We start from the raw sequence: 15235 nt of genomic DNA on the forward strand, positions 1-15235 counted from the left end.
CCAACTGTTTCTGCCATTTTGCTTGTTGGCCATATACGTTATGCATACAATATTTTTTGCTCTATACACGCGCCCCAACCCCTCCCTTCCCTACCCGACTGTGCTTTTGTTCTCTCTCGAACGGCCGCGCATCGACTGCAGCTTAGCAATAAGGAAAAACATAAAGAAATGATAACGCTTTTAAGCCATTCGAATGACATTATAAGTTATGTGTGGGCATCTCCTCTATACGCTTTCTGCATGAGCATGTCTATATGCGTGTGTGTGTGTGTGTGAGATTTGTGTGGGCGGCGCATTTGCTTATGGCTTATTCAATTAGAAATTTATTAGTATACTTTGGGGCGGCGAACCCTTTTAACGTTTATGAATTGCGGCGACTACTCGAGCTTTGTGATGTGTGAAAATATGCAACAACTTGTTTCTGGCAGGAATATATTAGGTATGCATGTAGACGGACTATTTGCAAAAGGGCATTACAAAACATGCCCAATTAAATGTATGTTAAAACATATATTAATAATGTTATACAGATTTTCAAAGCTTATTATAGTATGCTGATACTGCTACTGACTATATACTTATTACTTATACTTTTCAGCTATGTTTATACCATTTTTAACCATTTACTTTTATTTTAATTGCGAGCAAAAATCATAACAAATTATATAATATAGCTACGCTGATAAGTATAACTCCTGTTTACTTAAAGTTATAAAAACAGTTTACTTACTTTACAATGTTTATTTAAAAGCTTGCACTTAGTTCTTAGTCCTTAGAGATGGAACTGACAATTAGCAAATACCAAAAATTGTACATGAAAATATGAAAGTGTGTCCTGTATTAAATATAATTGCGACTATTTTAACACTGAGTAGGAATTAAATAACCAATATTTTGTTGGGTACTAGCTGCTTGTTCTAGTTATTCCGAACGAATACATTCAATCAACAATAATTTTGGATATCAGCGAATGCTAGCTAAATAACAGAAACAACATAGCTAATAAATAATATAACAAAATATTGTCTAGATTCCATGTAAAGTGCAAGTGCCAAAAATTAAATATATTTCGCCTTTGTTAAAATATCCCAAAAATAATTAATCACCAAATAATTTCGACAAACCTCAGAATTGATGATTTCGACTACGAGATAAATATGTGATATTTTTAAAGGGCATCCGTATTTAATCTTTGTGACCAATTGAGGAGATTTCGTTATAAATTCCATTCCTGTCGGCTTAATAGTCCTGTCTACAAACTGCATAGCACGGCTGGAAATACATCCTAATCGACTTGTTAGGCGCGCCTTCTAAGGAGGTGTTGGTTTGGAGGAGTCCGAACGCGAAGGAGATTGTGAAGGTCTCAGTCAATCGATCTTCCAGATCTATTTATATAGTCACCCTTGTAAATATTCGACTTAACAGTGAAATAAGTAGTATTGTAAATATTCATATAAATTTAATTTAAGTTGTTTGCATAATAACAGAAAAAAATCCTGTGCATCGTGACACAGCGGATGAGCCAAATGATCAAGGATCATTTAACTGCTATAGCTACAACATGATTATTTGCCAAACTCTATTTAGTAGCAGTTGCGTTGGTTGTTTGTGTATTTTGGTTTACTGGTACCGGCGGCATTGTGCTGACCCCTGACCGCTGACCCCTAAACCACTAAACCACTCGACCCTCGACAAACACCTTTTGCATGCAACTGCAACTGCCGCTGTGACTGTGACTGCGTCTGCAGCGGTGACTGTTGCAGCCACGTGTATAATTAGTTTTTGGCGTGTTGTTCAGCAATTTTGAAAATTTCTTATTTAATGCGCTCGCAAGTGGCCGAGGGCTGCCAAAAGCGTTGCGCCTAATTGCAGGCAATCAAATTTTGTTTGCCCAAAAAGCGGGCGATGCGAGTGGGCGGCATGGGCATGGGTATGCAATCAAGCCATTGCTGTCAATGGCAGTTCGGCACATCCTGGGCATATGTGTGTGTTCTAACAGACACACACACACACACACACACACACTCTCATACAGCTCATATATATGCATAAATATGTGTGTGGTGTTCCTGTTGGGAAAGACGCGAAGGCAAACGCAGCCGCTTAACGCTTGGACTAAGCAAATCAATCAATTTAAAAGCAATTGCCGTTAATGTGCAACGCCTGTTTGGCAGCTGTCAAAAGTGTGCACAGCTACACACCTAAGCACATACATATATTATATACATATACACACAAATATTGTATACATGGCTTGGTTTATTAGTCAAAGTTGAAGCCACACAGCTTGAGTCCAAGTTTTAATATCATCTTCGGTTCAGGCCTGCAGGTCAATGGCTGGCCCTAGTCTGGGCTGTTGATTGATGTTTTCGGATCGTGATTGCCCATTGAGGCAGGCCAAATACTAATACATACTTAAGCATATAGATTTATGTAAGCAAATTACAGCCTACTTCTGCGAGCTTTAAAAAAACAAGCATCTGATTGATGCTTGCTGTCAGAGCTCATAATTAGAAGCGCATAACCAGGATCCCAAATATAGCTTGTCTATTTATGATGGAATTTACCTATACATGTTTTCGCTCGAGAATTACCTATTTGAGCACTTAACACTTTTTTCAAGCGGGCAAGGCGACATATCTTTTTTCTGATAGTACTTGATCTGAAGGAATTTCTGGAAATTTTAGTAGGATCTGATCGATCTTCTATTCGATTCTCATACTACAGTTTAAGTTGAAGTGTTGAGTTAAATATTAAAGGAATTTACCTTAAAATAACGTGGTTTTATCCTCAATTTTGCGTTATTCTCTTTGCTTATCTTCGCCGACATTTTTTGTTCTCTGGAATTATGACAAATAGTTGCCAGTATTTATTTCAATTTTCAGTTGCATTTTCGCAATAATATTTGAAAACTTTATAGCTTTTTTTTGGATTCTGTGAATGAAACATTTTTGGGCACAGGCGCAGTTGTTAACAAACAAAGCTGTGTATTCGACGAGGCGTGCAAAAACAACTAGAACAATCATTGCGGGTTGTTGGTGGCCTTCTCCAGCTGCATGGCTGGCTGTTAAAACTGTTCATTTACGAGTCTTAAATGTTTGCCGACACACGCGCCCAGGTCTGTTGTTGCTGTTGTTGTTGTTGTTGTTATTGTTGTTGGAGCCACTCAAGTGGCATTAAACTTAAACCAACGCGCTCTCAATTTTAGTTAAGCAGCCTTTTAATCAACAAACTGTTGAGGCAGCAACGCTTCGCCGGCTACTGTGGCATCTTTGCCGAGCAACACGCCAAATTGCCAATTTTGCCATATCGGCAGTTTTGTGAGCAATCAATTTCGATGCAAATGCACTTGTACTTGACGACTAAATGAATGAGGCGAGGCTGCGGCCGGTGCAATGTGGCGTATGAGTAATGTCGAGGCAGCAGGCAGCAGGCATCAGGCGGTAGCAGGTTGATGCCGTCATGGATGGGCACGAGACAAAGGCAGACAACACGCATCATCATCATTTACAAAGGACAACAACAGCAGCAACAATGCCACCAACAAAAACAATAACACCAACAAGATACATTAGGAACTTTACCTCTACCAAAGTATTCGAGTATCACAGCTGCCAGTATGTATGCTACACGACTTTATAAAGTGCTTTAATGGGCTAATGCAGCGATCTACATAAAGTATTCTTGAAGATATGTAAACTAGAAAATACTATATTCCATACTAAGACGACGATTAATAAAGTACAAAATTTATAAAATGCCAACATTCAATCGGGAATCCATTGAGAATGAATCAAAGGGATATACATGATCCATAAATTGTTCATCAGGCCGACAAGCTGCGTCGAACGTTTCGATCTTAGAGTCTATAACAGGTTTAGTTTGATTAAGTTTATTTGATCCATAGTAAATTCTCCTTTCTACATATCTAATGTAAAAGAAGAAATTAATCAAATTAGTACAAAATACATTGAGAGACTTCACAATCACCAAAATAACCTAGCTTTAAGCCTAATAGTTTGGCACTAATAAGACTTAGAAGAGCGTTTATTCTGGATCTTCCGGATGGATAAATTCAATAAGAACAACTTCAATATAACATATAAAATAAGTCAAATATAATAGTAGATTTCACTAGCATATTTCTATTCCTGTTAATTTCAACTATAGCTGACTGAATAAACTTATTGTCTTGAACAAAAGATGACGTAGTAAACCTTTGCTACTTGCTAAAATTAGATAAACTTGTTCCTTGAAATAGGGTTGAAACATAATAGTTGTTGCTTTTTAACACTGCTAAATATTTTTTATTGAAATTTGGCTTAAAAACAGATTTAAATTATCATTTTACTGTAGGAATATCTATAAAATTAATTATCGCTCGCTTGAATTTTTGCCAACCCAGCTAAAGGGAATTTAATGTATCATTGTTATGAAGCACGGACAACTTTTGCTTTTGGACTGGCTTAACGTACATATTTTCAGCTCGTTACGCGTTGATTTAAATGGAGCGCAAAAAAATGATGACGACTATGATAAAAAAAAAAAAAAAAAAAACAAGTTGAACTCGCGTCCAAGTAAATGAGTTAACCGCATGCGTTTCGTAAATTGATTTTTAACAATTAATTGTCAGTTGTTCCTGCTGCAGCTTACGCGCTTGTAACAATAAAAGACAAAAAAACAAGTGAAATTTTTTTAACAAATGTTCAGTACACATTATTCATATTTTATGGTCCTCCAAAGTTAACCGCACACCAATGTCAAACTGCCGCCACGCCCCCGTATGGCCCATCCTATGCGGACTGAATCATTAATCGTAAGCCGTTCGCGTTTAATTATTTTATAAGCCTATTATTTAAAAAACAAAAATTAATTTTTAACCTTTGTGTGCGTTGTTTATAACGTTTGTTGCTTTGCCCGCGTCTGCGTCTATGTGTGTGAGTTAAGTGTTTTTTATGTGGATTGCATTAAGCTCACGCACATTGATTTTATGCCTTGTGCGTTGAGTGTTGGCATTTATATGCGCTTTAAGTTAATTTTTATTGTTGTCGTGATTTACCCGCGCTCATCATCATTAAACCCATTCCCATTCCCAATGCCAAGCCACACAACCCACACAACCACACCCACCCCAATACACGGTATGTGCGTGTGAGTGTTGCATTTTTATTTTAATTAAAAAGTCGCCGGCTCAAAGCGAACCAAAACGATGCGGCATCAACAGCACCAGTAGAAGGAGAAGGTGAAGAAGAAGAAGGAGAAGGAGAAGGAGAAGGGGAGTTGGCGGCCATTGAAGTGGCCATCGCTCGATGCCAAATGTATTTATGGCTTCATTTTGTTGTTGTTTGTTCATTGCTTGTCGGTCTGTTGATTTGCCGTTCCTTTGAGCCACGTTAGTCGACGGCAAAAGTTGGCAGTTGCATTTTTATGCCATCGAGTGGTTTTGGCCAGCAGCAGCTGTTGATTATTGGCGATTATTTCTTCATTCATTACTGATCGATTAAATGTGTAATTAAAAATACTTCAGGTACGTGTTCGGCTTCTTATACACGCAATATTTTGAATGGCTCATGAATTGTGAATAATCTCTAATCATTCGCATTCGGCTAAAGTCTTTCGCAGCTGCCCAATTTCGCTGTCAAGTAGCCATATTTTATGTTTTCCCTGTAATCAAATGAAATATAATTTACTTTCAGACTACAAATTTTGCATAATGGCACACTATATATAATTACTTATAATGCATATTTTATTTTATACAATTTTAAATTTAATTACAATTTAATATAAAATTGAGAATATTGAAAAATGCGCCTGTCAAGAATATGCAATATATCAAATAGCCTATAAAATAAAACTACCAACATATTTGTTTATGTATTTACAGTATAACCAAAAAGATAAGACCTTAAATGCCCAACTATAAATTATAATAAATTTGTAAATTTGTTGAACACATAACTTAAATGTTATAAAAAAAAAATAATAATCTTTTACATTGGCACGAGTAGCTAATAAATTAATATAAAATTATTATAAAAATTATAACTGAAAAAAATGAATACCATGATGTATTCAATTATACTGTGTCTTTAATATAGGACTAGGACATATGGTTAGGGAATAAGCCTCTCCGATAAGCACTTCTTTCACCCTTCTGACACATTAAATCATCTTTCATTCAAACTATTCTATAAATGCAAAGAATGCACTATATAAATATGAAATATGTAAGACGTCTTCTTATCATTCGTTTGCCCTTTGGCATATTTCTCACCATAATGTTCCACATTTTAAATCAGATTTACAACAGTTTAAACACAATTCCAATTCGTTTTCTAGCTCATATCATTGAGTGACGGGAAATGTCTCTTACGTAGGCAAAGAGAATGCACCTTGAGTGAGTTAAAAACGAACTAGCCACACTCATCCAACAAATGTTCTCTTATGCAAACACTTAAAGTACTCAATTTATAAAGAGTATGACAGAAATGAGCTATTTGCAAAAGGCTCACTTGCCACTAACTTAGAGCAGAAAAATTAAGTGTAACTCAAAGTCAAGTTTCCCGGTTAATCATAGTTTCGTTAGTCAAGTAAATTAAGGCTATAATATTCAATTATTAGCTTAATGGTAAAAGATAATAAAATATTTAAAAATTGAATCGCTTATTATTATTTATTGAGTTACCAATATGAGTATCAATTCGAAATATATAATCAAAAAATGAAATTAACATTTAGTGTGAGATAATTTCTTCGATGACAACTGAACTAATTTAAAGACATAAATTGGATTGGTTAATTAAAAATCAAATGATTTCTTGATAAAAATACATGCAATTCCATTTATTTCTATTTACAAACAATTTAATTGAGCTAAATTGCAGTATCAATGTCTCACTCACGGAAAGAGAAAACGTGCACACTCAATTGCAAATAAAGTACTCAGAGCGTACTCGAATTGAGTATCAATTGAGATTCACACGCTTACATACGCACTCAAGGCCAAACTAACTCATTTTGGCACTGGACTGCACTCAATGGAGTCCATCGCAGGTGCCGTTGAATTCCATTGCATACATTTTAGCGCCAGCTTGCAAATATTTCAAGCGCCGCCACATACATGTATTGAGAAATTATTGCATATATTATTGCCCGCTCCCCCAACTCTCACACACATGCAAAAATAAAATGTTAGCAATTTGCAATGATTTATGATTTTGATAAATTCTCTTCAGGTGACTTTATTATTTTTCCTAATAATGATCTATGCCTGCGCGCTGCCAGCCAACGGCATATCAACAATATAAATGGGCACTGCGATGCGTTTTCTTTACTCTGAAGGTACAAAAGAAAAAGGAAAGTTTTTTGCTTTGCACTTGACTTTACGAATGCGCTAAAGAAAAGCTTTTGTTATTGTTTTCAACTGTTGATAAATAGACATATTTAAGCAACTTAATTTTCTGAACAAGTATCTAGATTAGGCTCAATAATTATTTATATTTTTAGCTGTTTAATTGTAAGTATTAAGGGTATTAAAAAAAAAAGCACATAGTTTATATTTTTCAACAAGCATATTTTATTGTTAAATTTTACTTTTTTTTAATTTAAAATAATTTACATTATTAATATAATAATAATAATATAATAATTAATAATATGATTATTTTAATTAGATAAGTGCAATATTTCATTGGTAAAATTTGTAATATACTACAATGCGGCTTATGTTTGTGTGTGTCCATTTGTCAATGGATGTGAGTTTCATTTCATTAGGCAGCAATCATTGCACGTTTAAGGCCATCAAAATTTATTAAATTAAAAAATAACAAAAACATTTAAAGCACATCGTGGGCATTAACAATTTACAACCGAAATTCATAAATTTATGGCAAGGCCACAATCAGAAACCAACACTACAACAAAAACAAAAAAAAACTTGCATTTTCACACGTTACAAAAACAGCAAAAATGAAAGCAACAAATTTGCAACAATAATAAATGCATTTTCATGTAATTGCCTTGCCCCACTGGAATTTGGGATTCCAAACCCAAAAACTCGCCCAAAATCAAAACTTCATTGGGGTGAAAAGTTTTGGCATGTCAGCTAAAAATGTTTTAGCGACAGCAACAACAACAAAAACTGAGTGTCAGCCACTAAAGCGCATAAATAATAAAACATTTGAGCTATGCCAGCTTCATACATACGCACACATACATACTTATATACAAACTTGCCAAGTCAGAGCGACAAATTACTGGGGAAAATAACAAACAACGCGACAAAAAACCGCAGCAAAAACAACACCAAATGCCAAGCATACAACAATCGATCAGCAACAATAGCCGAGTGGGCATAGTCGGTGGGCATGGTTGCCTAGGAAGATAAAATCGAATTCTCTCGATTTAAATCAAATTAACTGCGCAGGGCCATATGTAAATCCAAATTCAAAACCGAATGCAGTAGTAAAATTTTACTCACAAAAAGGTGCGTTGTCTGCGGTTTCCGGGAGCCAAAAACGCTTTCAGCCACCGAAATAACTCAAAAACGCACAAATTTTGAACTGATAACAAAACACAGTAGGGATGCAGAATCCCAACCAAACACTACCATGTGGCAATGGCGCAATGCCAGGCTGCTGAGCCTGGACTAGGAGCAACGGCGCTTCTGGACATTTGGCATGTCAACATAATTGCCTCAAATTACTTTTAGTTTTTCGTTCTGCCATGCCAAGCAAAACAACAGCAACCATCTGCGTGTATATGATGTTAGAATGTGGGCTCAAGCCAACAAATTTTACATGCAGTAAATAATTTGACAGTGCCAAAAGATTGTACACATATTTTTTGGCCAAAGCGCTTTTCGTAAGTTTCTCAGCGCATGTTTTACTTAAACTCTAACATGCAACCCGAATTTAATTAACATTTTACAACTACAACATTTTAAGTTTTGTTACAGTGTGCGTGCTACATTCCATTTGCTGTCCAGCAAATACTTGCAGCTGAACCCAAGCTGCCATTAAAAACATTCGAGCTTCCTTCTATACATAACTTCGGTGCTTAATTCTGATCTACTCCGATCTGCAAGACATTCTGGGCTGAAATATGGCTTACAAATGAGTGTATTTGTACCAAAACGCAAAGCCATTCTTTTGTGGAAAGGAGAAGGTATATTAAAATAAATATTCGAAATCTATGCATAATACACAACATATAAAACATATATGTATCTAGCTCTTATAATTTTCTTAAATTCGCTATTTATTTAATTTATTGAAAATGTGGAAATAAAGAATATATATATTTCAAGTTTAAAGTCTATGGCTTTTGTCGTCCCTGATATCCACGCGTTCAACAGACGCACGGACAACATTTTCAATCAATTTAAATGGGCTTAGAAAAAGCCAGGCACCATACATTTCCCTAAGATATTAAAATGTTTCTTGTCAATAATGCCAATAAGAATATGTTAGGTTGCAATGCAGATCAGTTATTTCCGATTCCTACGAAGAAATAAACATGTAACCTCGTCTACCAATTCATGCTATATAGAAGGTTTTGCAATAAATTTACTATGCCGAGCTTGAATAAAATAATTTAAAAACAGAAGAGGCGCTTAGACAAAGCCTAATTTTATGGATGGAATCATAGTACAAATCTTAACTGCACCGTTTGATTGAATTAAGTTTATCTTGGATAGGTCTTGGATAAGTTCCATTAATTTCAATAGGGTGTTAAATTGAGTTTGTACTGTTGTACAATATTGCAACATTACTAGAATATTTTTTTTTACTCAATCCATAAGTTTTCACTTCAAATATAAATGTTCTCACCAATATAGCAGAAATTGAAAATTAAACAAAACTAAACTCTGACCTAAAATATACTACTTCTACAATTTTGCTTCTATTGGAAGAATATTCCCAGATGGCCCCAAGCACCAATAAACATAGAGTCATGGATGCTTACCTGGGGATTGGGTCAATAACTGCGTCTGTGTGTCCCAATGGACAATGAAGAGCACAGGGAGAGTCTTTTTTGTATGCCAAAGGGACCTAATTGTTTAGTAGTAGCATTTAAGAATAGAAGACTTGAATATAATAATATAAGCTGAGAATTACGGGACAATTTGAGCTGGTAGGAAAATCATTTATACTGTTAGTATATTAGTAACGTTCTTGTTCATATTTAAGCAAATCAAAATCTAATTGAACGTAATATTTATCTGTTTTTATATGCTCAAAGCAAGCCAATACGAAACTATAGATTGATTGTTGTTAATCTTTACGTATTTTTAATGCACTTTAATGAACCGAATTCAATAATTGCCGGCATACAAAACTATTTAATGAAGCGTTGTCCATACGGACTGCGCTTACTTATAGCACCTGCGTCACAGATCCACCGAAAGCCACCCACATTATATATATATATATAAATGCATGCGTATGTATGCATGCGGCTGTATACATTTATAAAGAGGCCTATCATGAGCAGAACAGACGCAGTTGCTGTTCGGCAAGGCTCAGCTGCGTGGACCGTGGGCTGATTAAAACTGATTTATTGCTTTAAATGCAATTTACATGCACAAAAATCGGACAGAAGAGAGAAAGACGGAGGAGAAGCCCGAATATGTATCCTTATATACCTATATTTACATATATATATATACGAATGGAAAAGCAGTAAAAGGGGGAAATGAAATGTCAAGTATACGCAGTGTGCAACAAGGACATTTTCATAATGTAGATTATCGGCGTTAGCAACTTATTTCTGGTGTAGTATGTTGCATTTAATTAAATAAATAACTTTGGACTGAATGGATTTCAATTTAGTATAGCATTTTAATGGATTTTCAATGCCAGACGACAAAAGGCGGCACGCGCAGCATATTCCGATTCCGAATCCGAATACGGGAATACGAAAGCAGCATTTGCGGCTGGCCGCATATGTGGGCCAACTTAGTGGCAATAAGTTAAATTAGCATAAACTTAATTACCATAAAAGTGCTGGGCCGCAGTGCCAACCGGGATTGTAGCCAGATAGGGGCACACACATTTCACACTCGCCCAGTTCGTGTGTTTGGGTCTCTGTGCTGGCATATTTCACAGCAAATCCGCAGCGCATTAAAGGGAAATACGTGGCGAAAAAATAAAAACTAAATAAAAGCACAGCAAAACAATGAAACCAACCCAACCAAACACACACGCCGAACCGTGGTGCAGTCGAGCAGCCTGAGTCTGGGGATTGTGCCAATGAAGTAACGACCGCATGGAGCGGTGGCTAAAGGGCAAGAAGGAGTGCGCTAAGTGACTGCCGTTACACATTTAGCAGGCGGAGAGAAGGAGATGCAGGAGCAGGTTGGAGGTAACATAGTTGTAGATGGGATTGCCAGGCAATACAGTTAGAGCTCTGTGTGTGTGTCTGTGTGTGTGTGTGGCAAAGAGAATGCGCGTCGAGCATTTTCATATGAACAAATGCTGCTGCCACTCGTACCTGCTGCTGCTGCTGCTGCTTGATCCCCAAAGCGACCAAAGCAGCACAGAGCAGCGCGACAAGATAAAAACCTGGCTCACTAAATCTGCCTCATGTGCGCCAAGGGGCCACAGCATGCACTGGCCTCGTCCGACCAACGCGGCGTATGGGCAACGCGGCGTATGCTCTTGTTGCTGCCTCTCCTAGGTTTTAGATTTGGATTTGGGCTTGGGCTTGAGTTCTGGCTTGCCTTCCGGCATATGCAAAATAATGCACACATATTTTTACTGTTGGCTGAATTCACTTAGACAAAGGTGTATGAAAACATTCCACAGCAATCTGTGCACGCGTTTCGCTCTGATTTCTACGAAGGCTTTTAAATTAGTCTTTATGGCAGCTCGCCCTCTCTCTCTCTCTCTTTCTCTCTCTTAAGATAAATAAAAAATGAAAAAAGATAAACAACATTTTTGAAGACTTGTGGGCATTCGCCCGTTATGCGTATGCAGCTGTCGGGCCGCTTAAGTGATTGAGTGTGCGCAAAGGCAACTGTCAGAGGGGAGTTGGACGGCATTCCGCTCTGATTTTGTGGTTCCATCAAAATGGATGCATGTGCATAAGTTGTATTGATATGTTTATTCCGATACTCTCTTGATAAAATTATGCATATATTTAGCATATCATACTCAAAGTTTTTAGGTGAGGAAACTACTCAGCCAAGTGTTAAAATTCCTCATGCGAACATTGTGAAAATGTGGAAAGGTAAGCTTTTAAATTTGATTGTGCGAACAGCAGAAACGAAACACATTAAAAGGGCTTCCTTCATAAAAACTTGTAGGCTTAAATGCTATATCCACAATGATGAAGATTCGCCTCGTTGTTAAATCGCAGGGGTGCAGCCTTTGGAGGCGCCTTTCTGGCACTATCACAACAAGGTTCTTACCCCTACATAGTTTTTCATTACCTAACGTCACTTTAATTATCAAAATGTTTGGTAGCTAGCTCTGCCGATTATGAAATTAAAATGTTCTTGAAATAATTTTGGGTTAAACTTAGGTTTTAGCAAAATGTTTTGTTTTTGATGTCGCCTTACCATGCGATTCTCATAGATCGAGTAGGACTTGCAGGTTTAAATACTTCGAATCTGAATGCTTTGTTAAGGAATTGTATTGGCAATCAAAAAAATCTATGTCAAATCTATAATATTTTGAACATTTTATCTTCTTTATCGTACTCTCCCTCTAGCCCGCTATAATTTTTAAATATACCTAGGTACATATGACGAGCTAAACGATTCAATTTTAAAGACGAAAAAGGCAGAGAGAGGGAAGGAAGCCCGAAAGAAGATCTATTAAAACTTGTATTATATTAGAAACTCTTATTTCCAAATAATATATATTCAAAGATGTGCCATCTGCTGTGCTCATTTGCTCCATTTAAGCAGCGAGGCATGTCATTAATGTTAAGTTTTTACACAATTTTATCTGTGCTGAGGGCATGTTGATTTCAGGCAACACTTTATGCTGTGCAATTTGAAAGGCAGTTGCATTTGGCTAGCCACGGCTGTGAGGACAACAACAATACATTTGGCGGAGCAATAAATTGAACAAGCAGCCACCTACTTTAAAAGCATTTTGCAGACCTGCAGAGCAGCTCATTGGAGCAGACCAGCAGCACCACTCAGGCCGCGAGTTTACTAAAAAGATACCGGAAATGTTACAGGAAACAAAATGACTTAATGGCCGCGATTGCCATGCCATGGCAGCATCACCGTGCAGGCTCCAGGCTGCAGGCTTCAGGCTCCAGGCTCCAGACTCAATGGCTGGCCATTCATTCCGAGGACTGAGGTCAGCAAAAAATACATAAAAGCATGCCCAAACCTCATTTACAGAGGACCATGAATTCATAGCTTGGTCAGCGTGCAAAGAGGTCACGATTCATATGTTCGCTGCGTTTGGCGATTCAGGTAAAGACGCCAGAAAAAGGCTGCCCATAAACAAAATCGAAAGTAACATTTTTCTGTGATATTAAAACATATACTAAATGAATATATTACATCAATATATCCTCAATATTTCAGGCACGTTAGCTCCTCTGATGACCAAAGGTAAAACGCGTATAATGCAGAGGAAAGGTTCGCCAACCACATAAAACACAGAGACAGAGACGCTCTGGAGAAAATCTCCCAAATTATTAACTGTTTGTTTTAAAAGTTTGCCATGTGGCTTCTCGTAAAGTTTATTTCTTAATTTGTATTTCGATTTTTATGCACAATTCGTCCGTTAATATTGAATTTGTCTATAAAACGTAACTAACGCCATTTAAAAATAATATTTTGTATGGCTTCGAGTAGATTCCTGAATTTAATATTAGGGCCTATGTAATAATAATAATAATAATTAATAAATGCATATGCCTAAAAGCGAGTGCAAGCAATTATCGACATTAAAAGGGAATACTTCTGGCATTAAATGCAGTGTCAAAGGACCCTGCGATAAGCCGCCAAATACTCTACTATTTATCAGACACACAGAGAACGAGAGAGAGAGAGAGAGAGAGAGGGCAGTGGAAACGGCTGTGCATTTCTTTGTGCCAAAACATATTTCTAATTAAATTAATTAACCGAAGCGAGAATGTAGCGTATGCAAGCCAATTAGTGGAAAATGCAAATTAAATGGAAATGTCTGGCCGAGAGTGGCCAACAGACCACGCGACTTGTCGCACAGACGGGTACGGAAGGACACCCAGACACAGGATATCACGGCCACATACCCACCAATCTAGGCACATTAAAAGTATATAAGCACTGCAGTACTGTCCATGGGCATCGTTTCCCCTTGTCTAATGCCCGTTGCTCTTTGTTCGGCACTCGGCAATAATTGCGTTCAGACATGTAAGCTTTTGTTTTACATTTGTCCTTGCCTTTCTATGTATTCCTATGTTATCTCAGTATGTGTGTGTGTGTGTGACAAACTTAATGACAGCATAATTAAACAAAACGAACAGCGGACTTATAAAATGCATATGCGACATGTTGCCCGGGGCTACCTTGAAAAGCGACATGCGACGTTTCGATAAATGCAGAACAGATACAACCAAGATGTTATATATATATAATATTATATATATGTACTTATTTAATCCGGAAACAATGTTAAACAAAGTAAAAGGAGTATATTGATATTGTCCCTCTGTCAGATGAAATACCATGATATCCCGCACAGTCTTAAGTGTGATTCAGAGCTTGTCCCATTAAAGTTGGAAGCCTCTTTAAAGCTGTAATGGACATCTATGATTTCTCGAATGCGTTGTTATTTATGCAGAAAACAAGACACCGACATAAAAAGGACCACCCCCTTGTTGGACATATAAATTGCAAATCGTAAGCAAAGTTTGTCTTTGTCTTTCACATGAGAAGCCCGACCCGCATTTTGTTCATGCATAAATTGGCCAAATTAAATCAATTCAGGCAGCACAAATTATAAACTTTGTCATGACACGACGACCCATCAAATATATATCATTGCATCTTTTGTTTTATTAGTCTTTTGATCGTTTTTTAAAAAATACCCTCGCATCAGGTGAGCCGAACTTTATTGCTACACTTATTGAAGGTACCGTGCATTAACTGATTTGAATTGATTTTTTAATTAGGAATCAAATTTGTCAATTGGATTAATAAACGTCGAGAGTGACCGACTAACAAATACCCTGCACTTACATAGCTATTAGCTAGCTATTCATTCACATGAACGAAGGAACG

Source organism: Drosophila virilis, chromosome 4, assembly GCF_030788295.1.
Source record: "Drosophila virilis strain 15010-1051.87 chromosome 4, Dvir_AGI_RSII-ME, whole genome shotgun sequence".
NCBI lineage: Eukaryota > Metazoa > Arthropoda > Insecta > Diptera > Drosophilidae > Drosophila > Drosophila virilis.